General features: G+C 40.1%; 1 protein-coding gene across 1 annotated transcript in view; it reads left to right on the forward strand.

Annotated features, from left to right (window-relative positions):
* Positions 1-14982, forward strand: part of Ars2 (arsenic resistance protein 2) — a 308719-nt gene that overhangs the window by 37762 nt on the left and 255975 nt on the right. The gene's annotated exons all lie outside the window — the stretch shown is intronic.

Consider the following 14982-nt stretch of genomic DNA (forward strand, 5'->3'; position numbering starts at 1 on the left):
TACAAATCAGTTGAACAGTGCTACAATTGTTCAATGTGTCCTCCATTTTGGCCAACAACAGTTTCCATTCGAAGAACAGCATTTTCTACAGCAGAATGTAAAATGTCAACTGGAATAGCCAGCACATGGCGTCTAATGCTGTCCTTCAGATCTGCTAGAGTTTGACATCCTTCCTGATACACTTGGTTCTTCAAAAAACCACAACCAGAAGTCGCATGGGGTGAAGGGTGGCGAAGAAGTCTGGAAACAACAGCTGATGACCCTTTCGTCTATAAAGTGCGTTGCCTTATCAATCTTTGGACACAGTGGTGGATGTTGGGTGGCGCACCATCTTGCATGAATATGATATCCTGAAGGCACCCACGTTGTTGCAGCTCTGGTATTGCGAAATTTTCCAACATTTCATAATATCGATGGAACAGGTGCAGGGTCCAGTCGGTGTTACCTGTTCCAAAAAATATGGCCCAATCATGAATGTGGCCGTAAATCCACACCACACTGTCACTTTTGGAGAATGCAACAGGACCTCTTGGATAACTCGAGGATTTTCTGTTGCCCAAATGCGACAGTTGTGCGTATTCACTTGTCCATTTAAGCAGAAGTGGGCTTCATCACTCCAAAGGATGTTCCATGGCCAAGTGATATGCACTGTCACTGAAGTGCATATGTGAAACAAATATCTGCATCACCATGCTTTAGCTGCTGTAGCATGTGCATCTTGTAAGGATAGTACCACAACGTTGACGCATTACTAGCCTTACAGTGAAATACGGCATGTCCACTTCATGAGAAACAGCTGGCACACTTGCACTACCACATGGAGATTGACTTGATAAATCCATGACAGCCATAGCCACATCTTCAACACGAGAGGACTCCACTTGTTTTCAACCTCTACCTGACTGAACACCAAGATGTTCTGTCGCTTCAAATTTCACAATTATTCTGTGGACAGCACAAACAAGTCATAGGTCCATGCCTTATATGCTTCTGATGCCAGAATTCTCTGATAGCCGCAGCTGCATTGTTGCTGTTCTGATAGTACAGCTTCACTAATAGCGCCTTTTCCTGCAGTGTTGTTGGCATTGCTGCTGTAGTCCAGGAAAACATCTACTGTATGATTATGAAGAGACTGCTTTGCTTGGGCGCCTCCGTAGCCAGGTGGGAAGGAGCAGCAGTGCGCAGCACACGCTTCTTGATTAGACCGGGGTTCGAGCCGGTCACCACCAAATACAGAGGATGTGGAAAGGTCAAGGAATGACCACCGCATATCCTGGAGCAATATGGCCTTAGTTGCTAATGCTCCTAAAAACCAACAAAACAAACTGCTTTGCTTTTATATAGTACAGTGGTGCTGTGGCAATAACTTACGATTATTATTATTTTTTTTTTTACTCAACTCATCTTTTTCTCACACACTTGGAGGGGATGCCGTGATGTGTAGTGTAAATTTAAATACTAATTAAAACTAGGGTTAGTGTTTACTTAACTGTAGCCTTTATGGTTTGTGTTCTTTTTCTCACACGCTTGCACTTTTATTCATTCTTCTAGCTCTCATCTCATTTATCCATCTCTTACTTTCTGTACTGCACTCTCTGGGCACCGCAACTTACTGTTATTCTTCAGTTGTGGTGCAAGTTTTTTTTTTTCAGGCCAGGGAAGAATGCAGTGGTAGTGTTTATGTGGTTAGTAAATGTTTGTTGGTACAGTATATATAAAGTAATGTAAGTTATTTTTAACTTTGTATTCTTTCGGCCAATTACATTTGCTCTTCCACTCATTCTCATTCACTCTCTCTTTCCCTCATGCTAGGTCACTCTTTCTTTCACCAAAACTGCCATTTATTCCCTTTTACCATAATTTCTAGTTCACTCAGTGCCCAGCCTATTTATTCTATCTTTCATTTTCATTCATTCATTCTATATTGTATCCCCTTGCTACTAGCTTACTGATATTTTTCAGTTAATCTGCTTCCCTGGCTGCCCATACATCTCCCTCCCCTACATGGTTACTTATTTGGTGTGGGGCTCCAGGTTCCTACACATGGCAGGGTAGTCCTGGGGAGTTTTGTTATGTAAGGTTTCTGCCAGGGTGCAGAATACTGCTATCCTAACAGTTTTTAAGTCATCGTCTGGGCATGGTAGGAAACGGGCAATTTTATTATTGTTTAATTGCTGGGGGGGGAGCTGAATTGCCATTCTTTGCATTGCTCTGTGCATTTCGAATACTTTCTGTGTGAAAGATGTAAAAGCTTTATAATTTTGCTCTTCTATGATGAACAGATGTTCTTCTCCCCCTGGGCCAACCGGGCTAGCCGGGTGGGTCAAGTGCTTGCCTGGCAACCCAAAGGTTGCGGGTTCGAATCCCGCCTCAGGCTTGGATCACAGTACTGCAAAAACCTTGGGAGGTGCATTATGGCCACAGAAGCCGATGATGCACCAACAACTAACTAAAAAAAAAAAAAAAAAAACTTCTCCCATGGGAAGGGGACCCATCTGTGCTATTAGCTCAGTTCTGGGGATGCTATATATTGTACATTCATATAGAATGTGTGCCCAGTCTTCACTTTCGCCACAGGTGTAGTTTGGGTCATCGGTCAAGCCTAAGGAGGTTAGTTTCGCCTTTAGGGAGCCGTGACCTGTCAATATAAATGTTGTAAAAAGTCCAGGGGCATACCACTTAGGTGGCTTTGGGCTAACCATTGACACCCGTGGCAGAAACCATTTGGTAACCAGACCTCTGGTTTCCTGCTCCCACTTTGTTTGCCTTAGCTCGTGGAGCTTTGTGGCTATTCTTTTTCTTTCATCATTGAAGGTGTTGGTTGTATCAAGGGCTATCCCCAGAAATTCTGTGGGTATGCCCTTTTTAAATCTATAATATAAGCCTCTTTTGGCTACTTCCAGGTAAAGTGGGAGAGTTCCAGCCAGCAACTGTAGTGCAGGTGTGCTTACTGTGCGACCTGCTCTGGTAATAGTGAGTAGTATTGTCCTTTGTATTGATTCTAATTTATTCCTATTTCTTACTATGGCCGAGCGGATGAACCACACACCAGCTCCATAGGTGATAACAGGTAGGAACATTGCACAGTATATGATTGCCGGGGTCTTTCTTTTGAGTCCCAAGTCTGCTCGACTGATCCTGGCAATCATACCTGCATAATTTCTAACTTTCTTCGCCAAGTAGATCAAATGTGGGTAAAAAGTTAATTTGGAATCAAAGACCACTCCAAGATATTTTAGTTCTGTTACCATTTTTATAGTGGTTGTGTTAATTTTGATTTGTGGACATCTTCTTATGTCCAAATTGCCTTTTAGAAGTATTTGTTTGGTTTTTTTCAGGTGATATTTTGAGCATGTACATTTGTGCCCACTCCTGCAGCTGCAAGAGGGCGGCATTGGATCTTCGCTCTACAGCCACTCATGAGTTACCTTTTACAAGGAAAATCATGTCATCTGTAAAGGCCAGGCTTTCCACGGGGCCCAGATCCAAGGCCAGAAATTCATCCAGAACAATGTTCCAAAAGAAAGGGCCAAGGATTTTTTTTTTTTTTTTTTTTAATGAAAACCCCAAACACGAAAGGTATCAAAACCTATAGTACTTAGTACCGTGCATGGGTTGAAGGAGAAGTATGGGGAGAGGGGGGATGCCAGAAACTTTGCTCTAGAGACTAAACATGGGTTTCACCACTTCAAGCCTCCAATAAGCAAAGTGGTGGTATTTCACTGGTTGATGAAAGTCATCTACCACCTGAAACCTGCGGATTGAACCCTGCGGGCAGCCTTTATTCACAGGGCGTGTCAATTCCTGGAACCTTGTGCGTACTGAGACACTTCTGTCTGTAAGGTAGCTGTTTATTACCTTATAGAGGTTTTGTGGGGCATTTGCCTGGCAAAGTCTCCTAAGGATACTAGGCCACCAGAGTGAGTCAGATGCCCCAGCAAAGTCAATGGAGATTGCCAGCATATATTTCTCCTCTGTTTTTAACTGTTGTCAGTAGGTGGTGCATGGCATCCTCCGTAGAATTGCCCTGCTTAAAACCATACTGATTGTTGGAATGCAAACCTGCTTCTGTGTAATATTGAGCTAATCTGCTATATATTAGTCTTTCATGTATTTTCCCTAGTACAGGGAGTAGGGCTATTGGTCTATATGATTTGGGATCAGTAGGGAGTTTTTCAGGGTTTTTGAGGATTAATCTTAACACAGCTTGTTTCCATATTTTTGGGAATATACCTTCTATCATACAGTTATTATATAGTGCTATTAATTTATCTGGTGCTATTTCCGCTAATTTTTTGATAATCTCAACCTCTAAGAGGTCAAAACCTGGGCATTTATTGTTTTTGGTTTTAGATAGTGCTATTTCTAAGTCTTGTATAGTGAACAGGGGTTCAATATTGGCATTGTCATATTCAGTGTTTTCTTTTATAATGTCTAGCTGGGTGGGGGAATGATTTCCAGTTTCAGTCTGAATGATACTGTCTAGGATGTTATTTACAGAATCCACCCAACACAGAGTTGGGGTTCCATCTGGTTTGAAAGTAGTTTCTAAGACTTGGCAGCTTGTTGGTCACTATTCTGTAGACAACTCCCCAAGGGTTATTGTTTCCAGTAGTTCCCACCAAGTGCCTCCAGCATTCCTTTTTCTTCTCTCTTGTGAGGGCTGTATACTGATTCCCGAGAGTTCTATAAGAATCTCTCAGTGCATCCACCTCATTTTGTGGCCAAGATGTTCTGGCTCTTTGAAAATGTCTCCTCGCCTTGTGTACCCTACTTCTGAGTATAGTCAGTTTGGGGCACCACCAGGGAACTGTCTGCTTTCTCGGTTTTTTCCGTGGGATAGACAGGGTTGCTGTTTTTGTTAAAATGTTTGTCATAGTTAGTGCTTGCTCGTCCGGGCTACAGTTGCCTGATCTAGACCACTCATTTTCCTGTTTTTGCAGCTCAGCTGCTGTATGTTCTGCAAAAATCTGCCAGTTTTCCTTTTTAAGGTTATACCTTTTGATATCCAACAGGGAGTGTTGGGTTGTTTGTAATTGCCTGTTTAGTTTGAAGGAAATGGCTCTGTGATCTGATGTGGTCCAGGCTGGCTAGACACACCAGTCTGTGATTTTATAAGCTATTGAATTGGTGGCAAGAATAACATCAATGTCACTCTCCCACATGGTACTGCTAAAAGTTGGGAGGTTATTTGGTTGGTTTAGCACTTGAAAGGATGAGGTGGCTATATAGTCTGAAAGTATCTGGCCATTGTGGGTGCCTGCTCTGTCTTCCGTACAGCTATGCCATAAGGCTGACCGGCAGTTGATATCAGCACACACTATGATATTTGCAGTAGGTAGCAAGTTTGTGACTACTTGTAGGTATTCAATAGTTGGATTTATATCTTCACCTGGTCTGGAATATAGTGAAATAATGTAAAACTGTCCAACAGCACTGATATGGGCACACACTCCCACTGGGGAGCAGAGGTGACCCACCTTTGTGACTGTAAGGTCAGTATTTTTAACTACTATTGCTGTAGAAGGGACACCTGAGGTGTATTCTATTATTTTATACCCTCTTGGGTATCCCTGAACCCTACCCATATGTGTGTAGAGTTCCTGGAGTACCAAGATATCTATATTATTTTCTTCCAATTTGAGTTTGATCTGATCTACAATGGCTCTTGCTCTTTAAGCATTCAATTGGACAAGATTTAGAGCCCTGGTCACATTTATGTTTTCAATCTGGCCCATAGTTGGTTCTAGATTGAATAAGTTTTGCCATTTTTTTATAACTGGGGCATTTATCATCCCTGATGCTATGTGTATAGTCAGTCAGCCGTGCTGCCTTGCAGGTAACACATTTTGGCTGCTGAGACTTATTTTTGCAATTTTTGTAATCATTACATTAGCATTAGCATTAGTAGAGGCATATGATGCAAGAAAGCAAGCTTATTCAGCATCAGCCAAAAAAAAAAAAAAAAAACCCCGCTCCCATTTCACCCCTCTGTTCGTTCGAAATACCTGTCCAGTTGAGCTTTAAATTTGTTTAGGCTATCAACTTCTACAACAAGTGATGGAAGTCGGTTCCACCAACCAACCACCCGCTGGCCAAAGGCAAATTTCCGCACATCTATCCGACATCCGTCCTTCCTCAATTTGAATTTATGCCCTCTGAGGTGATTATTCTGAGCAAGATGAAGAATCCCATTGGCATTGAGCATGCTCAAACCATTCAAAGCCTTATACACCTCTATCAGATCACCTCGCCGGTGCCTAGTCTCCAGACTCTGTAATTTGCAAAACTTAAGCCTTTCTTCGTAAGAGCAACCCTTTGTTCCATTCACTAATCTTGTTGCCCTTCTCTGTACCCGTTCCAGCAGTTCTACATCCTTCTTGAAATGAGGCCTCCAGACCTGTATACAGTACTCAAGATGTGGCCTAACCATTGCCTTATACAAGGGAATAATCACCTCCTTATCCCTGCTAGAAAAATTCCTGTATATCATTGACAAGACACCATGAGCTACTCTTGCAGCTCGTCTGCACTGCTCAGAGAACTTCATATCTGCCTGCACAATTACCCCCAGGTCCTTTTCATTCTCCACCACTGTCAGTGTAGTACCGCAGAGTTGATACGTTGCTCTGGGGTTACTGTTTCCCATATGTAGTACTTTACATTTGTCAATGTTAAACTTCATTTGCCACCTCTCAGCCCATCTGTTCAACCTTTCCAGATCCTGCTGCAGCAGCATAGCGTCAGTAGTGTCCTTAACGACCCTGCCAACCTTTGTATCATCTGCAAACTTGGACATTAAACTTGATATCCCATCATCAATATCATTCATAAACACCGAAAACAACAACGGACCCAACACTGAACCTTGAGGAACTCCACTAATAACATTAGTCCACGTTGAGCAGTGTCCATTGATTACCACTCTCTGTCTTCTGCCACTCAACCAACCCCTTATCCATAGCAGCAATTTGCCTCCAGTGCCACACTGCTCCAATTTGTGCAGCAGTCTTCCATGTGCAACAGTATCAAAAGCCTTTCTAAGATCCAAATATATAATATCAAAGTTATTCCCTGCATCCAGTTCTTTTGTGACTACATCATAGTATCCAATCAAATTGGTCAGGCAAGACCTGCCCTTAACAAAACCATGCTGCGTCTGAGCTATAACTGAATTCTTGTCTAGATGATCCTGCAGTGCTTCTTTAACCAGTGCCTCCATTAATTTACCTGGAACAGAAGTTACACTAACAGGTCTATAATTACTTGTGTCAGCCTTTGATCCTCCTTTGTGAATTGGGGTTACATTTGCACATCTCCAGTCTATGGGTACCTCCCCTGAGTCTAAAGAAGCTCTCATAATTATGGCTAGGGGTTTGCATACTTCCTTTGCTGCCTCCTTTAATATAACTGGATAGATCCCATCCACCCCAGGTGCCTTTTTTATGTTTATCCTCAACAATCTCTCCTCCACTTTCCTCTCAGTTATTACAAAACCATCCAGCTCACTGCCAATGTTTACTTTACCTACATCATTCTCCTTCCTGAATAACTCCTCATGCGTGAATGTAGATGCAAAATACTCGTTTAGATTGTTAGCCACCTGAGCAGGATCCTCAACTGTTGAACCATCAATATCCAGTGGACCAATCTGATTCATCCCTTTCCTTCTCGAGTTCAAATATGTAAAGAACTCTTTTCTGTTTTTCTTTGCATCCTTTGCTAAGGATTTTTCGTAGTCTGCCTTTGCCTGCCTAATCTCCTTTGTGACTTGGTTACAGACCAACTTATATATATCATAGGCTTCCATGTCACCCATTAATTTGTATGTATCCCATGCATTTTTCTTCTCTGCCACATGTCTCATTAATTCATCTGACAACCATTTAGGCCTAAACCTTGAACAATATTTCTTAGTTGGTATGTAAAGCCTGGTAGCCTCCAAGATTAGTTCCTTGAATGCTTCCCATTTTGAGTTTGCTGTTGGTAACATCATCAGTTGTTCCCACTGTATAGAATTTAAATACTGTCTCAGACCATCATAGTCGCCTTTACGAAAACAAAAACCCTTCCCTTTACCTCTGATGGTAGTTACCTCCTTGAGTAAATCCCACTTCAACACACTGTGATCACTGCCACCTAGTGGTTCATTTATCTGCAGATTCTTAATGCATGAAGAATCACTACTGATAATCAAATCAAGAGTATTACTCCCTCTAGTTGCCTCCCGAACATGCTGATGTAGAAAACAATCATCCAATAAATCCACAAAAGCCTTGCTAGTGTGCGAGTGACCAACCCACAAATTCCAGGCTGTTGGTAACATCATCAGTTGGTCCCACTGTATAGAATTTAAATACTGTCTCAGACCATCATAGTCGCCTTTACGAAAACAAAAACCCTTCCCTTTACCTCTGATGGTAGTTACCTCCTTGAGTAAATCCCACTTCAACACACTGTGATCACTGCCACCTAGTGGTTCATTTATCTGCAGATTCTTAATGCATGAAGAATCACTACTGATAATCAAATCAAGAGTATTACTCCCTCTAGTTGCCTCCCGAACATGCTGATGTAGAAAACAATCATCCAATAAATCCACAAAAGCCTTGCTAGTGTGCGAGTGACCAACCCACAAATTCCAGTCAATATCTGGGAAATTAAAATCCCCCATTATAAGACTCTCTGATTTACTGGCCCACTCTATTTCCCTGTACAATATCTTATTATACTCATCAGAGTCATTAGGCCTATAGCACACTCCTACTCTCAGTTTTGATTTCCCTATGCTTATGTCACACCAAACTGACTCGACACTGCCCTGTCCATCGATGTCGACTGGCTTCACTTCCTTGGACTTTGTGTTTCTTAATTAATAGCATAACCCCTCCCCCCCTCCTGTCCTGTCTATCCTTTCTATACACATTGTATTCCCCAAATTCCAGTTCCGCATTACTTATATCTGTGTGACACCACGTCTCTGATATCCCAACAATATCTGCCTTTGATGTTTTGAGCAATACCTCAAATTCATCAAATTTATTTACCAAACTCCTAGCATTGGTGTAAACGCAGGTATACATGCACCTGTTTCTATTCTTAGCTACCCTAACACAATCCATGTGTTTACTTGTACCGCAGTGACTACCAGCAGTCTCTGAAATATCCTGCATCTTGTTTTCCAGGCTTCTGCTCATTTCAATAGAAGCAGTGCAAGAATCACTTCCACCTCTGCCAGTGGCTACTGTTAATCTATTAGTCCTTGTATCCCCCCCCAACTAGCAGTTTTCCGACCCACCTAACACTGCCTCGACAGCATCAGCAAAAATTCTTGCACCCTTTCTATTTAAGTGTATCCCATCCCTGTAGAAGCCATGGCCAGTTACTGCACAGTGACCACAAACAGGTTCTTTCTGACTGCAGTCTCTGGCAATGTTACCATATTTATGGCAGTTAAAGCAACTTTGGATAGGGAAGTGTTCTCTAAATCTATGACTGGTCCAGCCAGCATAGATTCTCTGTTGTACCTGCAATAACTTCCAAATTTTTGGTGTAATTTCTGCAATTATGTTGAGTTGTCCATTTCTTTTGTTTTTTGTTGCTCTTTTCAGCAGCGAATTCATCTATTGTCATTTCAATGTTAAAGTTTTTGAAGTAGATATCCATCATGAATTCTTTTTCTATTACTGACACAGGTACATTAAAGATTATAATATTAGGATTTTTCCCTTTTGGTTTTTCAGGGAGCAAGCCCAGTTTTTCCATCTCAGGATGGGTTTTATTTTTCCTAGATCTTCTTTGCTACCTCGATCAGGACTCCATTATTCCTGATTTTCCACATGTTGTTTATCTTTATTTCTCTCAGATGAGGCCTCAGCTTTGTTACCACTGTGTCCTTAACTGCCTCACTGGTTTTATGAGTAGAGTCACTTTTTGCGTTCAGAATAGTAATGTTGCTTTCCTTGTTTATATTAGATTGCTTAGTAGCTATTTGTTTTGCTTTAGTTATGTCCTGTTTGCCATTAACCTTTGCACATTGGGCATAGATTAATGTGTTCATTGTTTTATAGTTGTTCTTCTCCTCAGTTGTAACCTCTAATTTTGATTTTAACACTTGGTTCTCTGTGTTTAATTCAATCAGGTGCTGCTCAAGCAGTGACCAACAGTTCACTATCTGCAGCCTAATTACAGAAGTAATCCTGCTGGTTTGCTTGTGCATATATTCTTCTAGATACATTCTGGTTTCCTTTTCCTGTTTGATAGGGTCAGTCAAATTTGTTAGGTAGTCTAGTTTTAGTTCTTCTTCTGTCTTTTGTTGCATCTCTGGAATTTCTATAGTTTCTTGATTTTTTCCTTTCCTGCCCTTCTTAATACTGAGGAGGCCAGCTATCCAGTTCATTACCATTTTCCTCATTAACAGGGGCTTTCTCCCTGAGCACTCTAGCTTCTTTTTCAGAGGAGTCTTTTAAGTCATTGTCCAGAATTTTGTCATTATTTGATTTTTCAGCCATAATTTCTGCATTAAATTCACTTTCGTAGCAATAAGTCAATTTCTGACATTTTAAGTAGTGGTTTAAGGTACTTATTTCCAGTGTAGGCTCACAAGAAATCAGAAATTGCGATTTTCCAGTTTTGGCGGGAAACGCCAGTAGACAAAGAAAACTATCTTATAAACTAAGTATAAGTTAATTCTGTCAGTAGTATTATATTTTCCATACAAAATAATCTTATCACAAGCAGTTTGAAGTATAATATATTCAAATTTTTGGACTTTTGAGATGTACTCAAATCAGTGGCTTGCCAGTGGGCTCGCTACCGCTGAAGCTGTAGCGATCGTGCTGAACAAAAACACTCTCAAAAGAGCAGAAATAGGCAAATACAATCACAAAAAAACTATTCTTGCCGGACATAATTTACTTACCTTCTTCTGTGATACTCTTCAAACCTGAAAAATCCATGTTGTAATACTTGCCTAAATCGAAGATCGCGCAATATCGTCGTCCGCCGTTTACATCAAGTGGAGCTTCGTGTAGATGCGTCACTACACTTCTGCGACCACAGCGACTCTCCTCTCTCTCTTGGGTAATGAAATACAGAGATTGATCAGAAAATAGAATCATTAGGATGAAAGTTTTAAACAAAATAATGAAAGTAACAGATAGAAGTAGGGGCAAGACCTTATTACAGATGGGGTAAAAAAATATACTCCATTAAATAATATACTCCAAATAATATAAAGCAAACTCAACTTCAGATGTTATGGCCACGTAGAAAGGATGAGGGAATGGAGATTAACTAAACAGATATTTAGAGGGAAAAAAAATAGTAATGGACCTATAGGCAGATCAGTAAGAAAGTATATTTCACTGGTGACAAATAAACATTAGAATAAAGAGGGGGACCTTACTTAGCAGGGCTTAACAAGAAATAGGAATACCTAGAGGAACAGTCAATGGAGGAAGGCTCATAGTCTAGGAGGAATACCTAGAGGAACAGTCAATGGAGGAAGGCTCATAGTCTAGGAGGACTATTTGTACTACCGTGCCCTAGATCATCATTTTCAGCGCTTCCTAAACTTTTTTAGTCACTGAACACTTTTCATTTCACAATATATTTACGGAACACAAGTTTGGCGGAAGCCAAAGAACTGTTTGCTAATATTTTATTAATTATGACACACTGTGCACCAGGAGCATCTTTATTTCCAAACATGTAAAGCCAAAATTCAAATAACTGTCATCATACTTTCGTTTTGGTCTTTTATTTTCACTTCATATTTTTGGGGAACAAAAGGCTGTGATTGTTCATCCTTACTTTGAAGTGTGACAATATTGTGTTTGTTTTCATCGACCACAGTTGCCATACTAGAAGGACTGGCTTCTTGTTTTAAAGTTCCTTTTTTCAACGACAGATCCATGGTCATTTATTTTAATAATAATATTTTGAAATACTGATAATTATCAAAAAAAATTTATACAAGGAAGTGAGTTTAGTTATGATATCGGTTCACTTCCCCCTCTCCTTCAACCCATGTACTCCAAACTAAATCGCATAAAAATGGCATATAAGATCACTACATTGCTACTTTTTTGTAGATCATTAGTCTACGCATACTTCTGTGCAAAAGCCCACCAAAATAGTGTTTCCCGGCCTATTTGATTATTAGTCTATGCCAGTATATTAATAACCAAAAAAAAAAAAAAAATGTTAAAAATTATAATGATACAAAAGTGGTGTACTCTACAAATATGCAAAATTTATTTATTTTTTTAATTATTAATTACGATTTTTCATGGAACACTAGTGTTTTACAAAACACAGTTTGCGAAATGCTGCCCTAGATTGCTGTGTAATGTACACCTGATTTAAAGGTGTTTTCCATCAGAGTTCTAGTTAGTCAATTTTAAGTAAAAGGAATGGTATTTTTTCTAGTAAGTTATTCTGAATTTTTGAGCCTACATAACATGCAGGTTTAAATGAGTTTAAATGTATAAGCATGTTTGTGTTCAAAGGAACACACACACACGCTTGTGGTGGGGAGTTGTTAATAAGACTTCATGCAAAAAAGTGCTTCATAGGCATGTGGCATTCTTGTATGGATTTTGAGTATTATACCACAAGAAGCATTAATTGTTGTTAACCCAGAAGTGTTTCCTCTCAAGAAAGGGTTTTTAAAAACACAGATACTTTAAACTTGTGATAATTGAACATTTCATTGCATTAAAAAATTTGTTTGAATGCTTGTACTGATAGTTGTGGGTGGCACATATTGATGCGCTTCTTTTTGGGTTTTCTTTAGTGGAATAGGGAGGTAGAATAATAGTTACAGGTTAAGAAATTAATTATTACTTTATTTTTGTTGAATACATAAAATATTATTCATCAACTGTATATTGTACAGCTATACAAATGAATTTTTTGTATCTTTTCCAAGGCCCAAAAAAGTAAGACAATCTTGATCAAATTTGAAGGTTATCCATATTGTATTTTTTTTACTCTGAGAACATTGTTCATTATAAATTTATCCCACATGTACAAACAGTGAACCAGGAATATTACAAACATTTCCCACAGCAGTGATTGTGCAATGCTTTTTTTTTTTTTTTTTTTTGATAAATGGACAGAAAAGTGGAATTCTAGAATGGACACTTGCATCATGACAATGTCCCGGCATGCTCAGTACTTCATTCAAGGATTTCTTATGAAGCACTCCAGCACTCCATTTATGAAAACCTAACCAAACATAAGAGGTATTAGAACCTATAGTACTTAGTACCGTGCATCGGTTGGAGGTTGAGAAGACGAAAGAAGATATTTGTTGACATTAGACTTGAACTTCTGAAGACTGCAATTTTCAGGAAATATGTATGAAGGAAGGTTGTTCCAGAAAACGGCAGTTGAATGAATAAACAAGGAAGATGAAAAGTTGGTTCCATGAGTTTGAAGTTGCACAGTAAATGGAGTTGGCTGGTGGTGGCACGTGTTCAGAATGTTTTGAAAGAGAGAGAGCAGGAATTATAGAAGCCAATTCAGAAGAGCAGTGCCCATGAAAGTATCTGTAGAAAAGGCATGCAGCAGAAACAGTACCTCTATGAGACAGAGAGTGGAGAGATTCTGTTAGAGTTGAGTCATCAGTTAACCTAACTGCCCTCTTCTGAATGGAATCTAGAAGCCAGAGAGAGGTTTTGGGGGCACTGCCACATATGTGGGAACAATATTCCATGGTAGAGCAGATTTGCAATTTGTACATAGTGAACAGCTGTTTGGAAGAAAAGTAACACTGAGAGCAGAAGATGAAAACCAAGTTTTTTAGATACAGAGGAATCAATATTTGTATGTGCTTGTGCCAAGAGAGATTAGAAGTCAGGGTAATCCCCAAAAGAGATATATCATTTTGCCCAGAAATCGGAGCGTCACCAAAGATAAGCATAGGAATGGAAGAATACTTTTTGCAAGATATAAGACAAGGCTGAGTTTTAGAAGGATTGAAATCAACTAAGTTGTCTTTGCCCCACTGGAGAATTACCTGGAGATTGGCATTTATGGAATCAGTAGCGGATATTCGAGAAGTTGAAGCTGATTGCGCAAGGAAAGGTTTTTCAAACTGGAAAGTGGAATGTGATGTGCTGTCATCAGCCAAACTGTGGATAAGATTTCTGGTCAGTGGAAGAAGGTCATTAATATACAAGAGGAAAAGAGTGGTGGAAAGAACTGAACCTTGGGGGACACCAGCATTAGTGGAGAAGTTAGAAGACAGAGCCATCTACCATTACCCTCAGTGAGCGATGATGGAAGAGATGGGGAAGGGCTGATCGGAACTTAGCTATGCAGACTAAACTTGGGTTCCACCACTTCACGCCTCCAATAATCAAAGTGGTAGTATTGCACCGATCGATCAGAGTCATATACCACCTAGTATTGCCTGGTAACACAGAGGGGTGTCATTTCTCCGTGTGGTGTGGGCGCCACACCTCCACCCCTGCTACAGTGGTTCACACCTGGGTGGTCACCACAGTGTGCTTGTGCATGGGGGTTATACCCAGGGTTACTAACAGTCCCACCATTGTGAAGGTTCAAGCAGAGAATTTGGCTGTCACATACCATCTTGACTTCTTAGATTTCTCAAAATAAATTTATGGTTCAGTGAATACAAAGCAATCTGTAAATAGGGTAATGCAACAATCAGAATGCCAATGCACCATTATAGAGCCCCTGTCCTTGAAAGGACAAGGTCATAAACCAGTCGCTAATTCAATGCGGGTGGTCATAAAAGCTAAGTCGCCCTTTTCATTTTTGTCTATTCCAAGAATTAGGTTTTTTCGACTACCTGAGCAATTGAGAATGTTTGCATAGTTACCAAAATTTGTACGGTATATCCGTGTAGTATGCTCGTTTTAACAGTGAGTGATTGTATGGGAATACGCATAAATTAAAATCATTATGGATTTTTGCTCGTTACAGCCATAATCTCATTATTTCTGT

This window comes from Mastigoproctus giganteus, chromosome 12, assembly GCF_048544385.1.
Source record: "Mastigoproctus giganteus isolate SK-2022 chromosome 12, ASM4854438v1, whole genome shotgun sequence".
Taxonomy (NCBI): Eukaryota; Metazoa; Arthropoda; class Arachnida; order Uropygi; family Thelyphonidae; genus Mastigoproctus; species Mastigoproctus giganteus.